Raw genomic sequence first — 5,814 nt, forward strand, 5'->3', positions numbered from 1 at the left:
GACAACCCATAGATCCCCAAAGACACCCCATAGACTCCCCATAGAGCCCCATAGGGACTTCATAGCGCCCCATAGAGACCCCATTCTTCCGCATAGAGCCCCATAGCAAACCATAGCACCCCATAGTCACCCATAGCGCCCCATAGGAATCCAAGGATACCCCAAAGCACCCCATAGCCACCCTACAGCACCGCATAGCCACCACATAGAGCCCCATAGACACCACATAGTGACCCATAGAGCCCCATAGGGGCACAAAGAGACCCCAAATCATCCCATAGCTACTCCACAGTGCCCCATAGCAGCCCATGGAGCCTCATAGACACTCCCTTGTGCCCCACAGCGCCCCATTGTACCCCATAGGGACCCATAGACACCCTATAATGCTCCATAGAGCCCCATAGCACCCCATAGTGCCTCACAGCACCCCATAGCACAACATAGTGCCACATAGACACCACATAAGGACATATAGCCGCGCCATAGAGCCCCATAGACATCCCATAGAGCCCCGTAGGAAACCCATTGTGCCCCATATAGCTCCCATAGCCACCCATAGAAACTCATTTTGCCACATAGACACACCATAGCGTTCCGTAGACACCTCATAGAAACCTCAGAACGCCCCATAGAACCCCATAGAGCTCCATAGGCACCCCATAGAGCCCGATAGAGAACCCATAGAGGCACATAGCAACCCATAGGGGGGACATTGGGACACACAGGGACACCATGGATTACAGTGGGGGACAGTGTTACCTGTAGAGACACATAGAGACTCTGCTGAGACCCATAAGAGACCCCATAGAGGCACATAGGGACCACATTGAAACCCATTGGTACCGTTAGGAATACATTTGGGTCCAGAGATACCCATAAGAGACCCCACAGAGGCACATAGCAACCCATAGGGGAGACGTTGGGACACATAGTGACTCATTAGTGACCCAAAGGGAGTCACTGAGACCCATATGGATACATAGAGATCCATAGGTGGACAGTGGGACACATTGGGACCCCATAGAGAGACATAGAGACACATAGGGACCAACTGGGAGGCATAATAACCCCATAGAGACCTATAGGGACAGCTAGAGACCCATAGGGAAACATTGGGACCCATAGGGCCTGTATGGGAGATTGGTAATCACAGCCTGAACCTCTGATTAATCAGCTGAGGCTACCATCTGTGGGATTATGACTGAACGCCTCTAAGTCAGAATCCCGCCTAAACGGAGCGATACCGCAGCGCCGATGCGCCTCGGTGGGCTCGCGATAGCCGGCCGGCTCGCTGGCCGGCCGGTGCGGAGCGCCGTCAGTGGTCGGTAGCGGAGCGCGGCCGGAAGCGGCGCCCCTCTCACCCGCCGCGTACCGCACGTTCGTGGGGAACCCGGTGCTAAATCATTCGCGAGACCCGGCGCTCGCTGCGTTGCTTCCGTCTTCCGTTCCGGGGGTTCCGTGCGCCGGCGCGTGGAAAGGGGGTGTGCGGCTGGTCGCGCGCGAACGCGTGCCAGGCCCCCTTTCGCCCGGTTTTTCCCCATCCATCCATCCATCCATCCATCCACCTTCCCGCTTCGTGGCGGCGCGGGGTAGACCTGGGCGACCATCCACCCGCTCGATCGGCGGGTGCAGTTTCCCGTCCGTGCCACGGGTAGACGTGTCGGCCGTAGCCGCGCGTCACGCAGCTGTGTCAAGCGGTAAGGGTACGACGAACGGCCAGCCGCCCCCCGACCCGACCCGAACTGACCCGACCCGACCGCTTCCGCCGTTGACCCTCCCTCGCGCCCGCCCGCATCCTCCCCTCCCCTCCCTTGTGGTGTTATTTAAATTTATTAAAATTCATTTAAATTTATTAAAAATAGGTAGGGTAGACCTGGGGTCCGGCATTCGAGCTCGGGCGTCCTCGCGCACAACCGTCTCCGCCGTTCGTCCTCCCTCGGGCACGCTTGCTTCCTCCATTATTGTGGTGGGTTTTTTTTTGTTTTTGTTTTTTTTTTAAATATTTTTGTTTCTTTTATTTTTTTTTCCTATTTTTCTCCTTTTTTCCCCATTTTTTCCTTTTTTTCCCTTTTTTCCCTTTTTTAAAATATTTTTTTCTTTCTTTTTTTTTAAAATTTTCTTTTCCCCATATTTCCTTATTATTTCTTTAGTTATTCATGCAATTATTAATATCGCTCTTCCGCACCCCCATCTTTTTATTACTTTTATTTTGTTTTATTTTATTTTATTTTACCGTGACATTTTACGATATATCTGTACTTTTTCACACCTTCTTCTACTTTTCTTTGACTTCTGGCTTCCCTTCCCTTCCCTTCCCTTCCCTTCCCTTCCCTTCCCTTCCCTTCCCTTCCCTTCCCTTCCCTTCCCTTCCCTTCCCTTCCCTTCCCTTCCCTTCCCTTCCCTTCCCTTCCCTTCCCTTCCCTTCCCTTCTCTTTCTCCTCGTCGCCCGCGCGTGAGTAGGCCCAGCCCGGCCTGGACCGGCACGGCCTATGTCACGAAGAAGGGGGTCGCTTGCGTGGCCGAGGAGGGATGGGGGGGTCCGCGACAGGGTTGCGGGTATGCGGGTAGACCTGGCTACCGGCCGGCGCCGGATCTTCCCGGCCCCGCGTCCGTCCTCCACCTTCCCCCCCCCGGTCCACACCGTATGAGCGGGAACCCGACCCATACCCGACGGCGGCCCGCCTCCGCCTACCCCCACCCCGGCCCTCGCCCACAACCCGCCCTCTCCCGGACGCATCTCGCCCGACCGGCCCGCGACCGTGTTTTTTTATTTGTTTGTTTGTTTTTGTTTTTGTTTTTTTTGTTGTTTGGTCGGTCACTCGCTCGGTTATTTGTTTGGACCCGATTGGTTTGTTTGGTTTTTTTCTTTTCTTTCCTTTTTCCGCCGGGGTGCTCCTGACAGCTCGGCCCAATGGCGGCTCGACTCGGCGACCGGAGCCCGCCAAAACGCCTCGCCACCCCCCAGCCCCGCCGCCACCGCCACCACCGCCACCACCGCCACCACCGCCACCACCTCCTCCTCCCGCCGAAAATCCCACGTACCGTTCCACCTCATCTGCCGGCTGGGAGAGAGGCTAGGCGCGAACCCCGCGGGGGACGCGGCCGCCTCCCGCCGGCCCACCTCTCGCCGCTGCCGTCTTCCCGCCGCTCTTTCGCCATACCTCGCCACGCGGCCTGCCCGCAGTCCGGATATCCAGCCCGAACGGACCCCGGTGGGCGGGGCCCGCGCACGCGCCCACGCTCTTCCTGCAGAGCCGGGGAGGCGGGGGGGGGGCGGGGCGGCTTTTTCAAAAACTAAAAAAGGGGAAAGTAAAGAAGAACCCACGAGAAAAACAAACAAACAAACAAACAAATGGAAAATAATAAAACCGAGAGGGCGCGTGGGGGCACGGACAAACAATCGAACGGACCAAAGTACGAATGAGCGGACGAACAAACAAACACGCAGACAAAAGGGCAAAACCGCGGTGGCGGTGGCGGGACGGCCAGCTTCAAGCAAGGCCGAACCGAGAAGCCCGGGTGCGCCCCGACCCGCCGAACAGCGGCCGGCTCATACGTGCACCCTGGTCGTTCCGCGGCTGCGGCCGAGTGGCGTCTCCGTGGCGCCTCCGGTGCTCCGGCACGGTCAACACGGCTCGACCCCTGGCCATCGCGGCTCGAGTGCGCCGGCACGGTACAACGTCTCCCAGCGGGCTCCGTTCAGTTCGGACGTTCCGCGGTGGCGTCCGGCGGTCTCAGCCGCGGCGGCTCGAGTGCGCCGGTACGGTCCAGCCTCTCCCGGCAGGCTCCGCTCGGCTCGGACGTTCCGCGGAAGTGGCCAAGTGTCGCTCTCGTGGCGGCTCCTCTGCGCTGGCACTGTCTACCCGGCTCCGAGCGTCTCCGGAGGGTGGGGGGAAGGGGGGGGGGGGGGCACGGCGTCGGCGGCTATGCGTCGCGTCCCATGCGGCTCGACTAGGTCGGCACGGTCTACCCGGCTCCGAGCGGGCTAGGGTGCTCGGCGTCGGCAGCTAGGCGTCGCGTCCAATGCGGCTCGACTAGGTCGGCACAGTCTACCTGGCTCCGAGCGGGCCGTGGTGCTTGGCGGCGGCTGCTAGAGGTCGCTGCCTATGCGGCTCGACTAGGTCGGCACGGTCTACCCTGCCCCGTGTGTGCGCGAGGGCTCGGCGGCGGTCGCTAGGTGTCGCTGCACGTCTGCCAGCCCGTCCGTCAGCGACCTCTAGCGTCCGCTGCGGAGCAGGGTAGACCGTGCCGACGTGAACCGGCCGCCACTCAGCGACCCCTGGCCGCAGCCGCATGAGTTTCGGTCCGCTCGGAGCCGGGTAGACCGTGCCGACCAACTCGAGCCGGACGTGCAGTGACCGCTGGCCAGCGTGGAGGCTCGTGTGCGCCAGCACGGTCCAGCCCCTCCCGGTGGGCTCCGTTCGGTTCGGACGTTCCTCGCTGGTGTCCGGGGGGTCTCAGCCGCGGCGGCTCGAGTGCGCCGGCACTGCACAGCCCCTCCCGGCGGGCTCCGTTCGGTTCGGACGTTCCGCGGTGGCGTCCGGCGATCTGAGCCGCGGCGGCTCGAGTGTGCCGGCACGGTCCAACCGCTCTCGGCGGGTTCCGCTTGGCTCGGACGCTCCTCGGATGAGTCGGGCGATCTGAGCCGCAGCGGCACGGTCCAGCCTCTCCAGGCGGACTCAGCTCGACTCGGACGTTCCGCGGAAGTGGCCAAGTGCCGCTCTCGTGGCTGCTCCGCTGCGCCGGCACTGTGTACCCGGCTCCGAGCGTCTCCGGGGGGGGGGGGGGGGGCACGGCGTCGTCGGCTAGGCGTCGCTGCCCATGCGGCTCGACTAGGTCGGCACGGTCTACCCGGCTCCGAGCAGGCCGTGGTGCTTGGCAGCGGCGGCTGGGGGTCGCTGCCTATGCGGCTCGTCTAGGTCGGCACGGTCTACCCGGCTCCGAGCGGGCCGTGGTGCTCGGCGGTGGCGGCTAGGGGTCGCTGCCTATGCGGCTCGGCTAGGTCGGCACGGTCTACCCGGCTCCGAGCGGGCCGTGGTGCTCGGCGGTGGGGGCTAGGGGTCGCTGCCTAAGCGTCTCGACAAGGTCGGCACGGTCTACCCGGCTCCGACCGGGCCGTGGTGCTCGGCGGCGGCGGCTAGGGGTCACTGCCCGTGCGGCTTGCGTGTAGCTGCCAGGTCTACCCGCTTTCAGCTAGGCTTTGCCGCCCTGTGAGATGGGGGGCGCTAAAGCTCCGGAGCTTGCTGGGGGGTCGCTGTAGTTTCTTACCTACCGCTACGTCGACGTAGAGTGCCGCTTACCCTCGGCGCCGCTGCCGGTAGTCGGCTCCGTTCTTTTCCGAAGCAGTTTTTTCTTACGCCTTCCGTTTTCGTCTGCAGGAGCGAGCGCGTGCTCGTCTCCAGAGGCGGCAACGAGCAGGCGCAGGTGAGCACGGTTGAGCGCCAGGCTGTGGAGTTTTTCGGTTGCGGCTTTCTTGTGCGCCGCTTGGTTCGTTCGGTCCGGTGGCCTCCGTCGGTCGGATGTTCGCTGCCCGTGTCGCAGTTCGGCCCCGGACTCTGGCGTTCGCTCGTTCCGCGAGTGGGGAACCCGCCAAAATCGGGGCGAAAGGCACGAGAGAGTGAGCAAGGGCAGGCGTCTCCCCGCGCTGCCTTGGGAAGAGCTCCGAGGAGGGAGGGAGGAAGGCAGGCAGACAGGCAGACAGGCAGATGGAAGAAAAGGGCGCGGGCCGGCGTGCCGGGCGGCTGGCAGTCGGACGCAGAAGGGCCGGGGGCATCCCCGGTGGGTCCCGCCGTCACGAGGGAAGGAGAAGGGGGA

This window comes from Coturnix japonica, chromosome 10, assembly GCF_054131305.1.
Source record: "Coturnix japonica strain WE chromosome 10, WE-NBRP24, whole genome shotgun sequence".
In the NCBI taxonomy this organism is placed as follows: domain Eukaryota; kingdom Metazoa; phylum Chordata; class Aves; order Galliformes; family Phasianidae; genus Coturnix; species Coturnix japonica.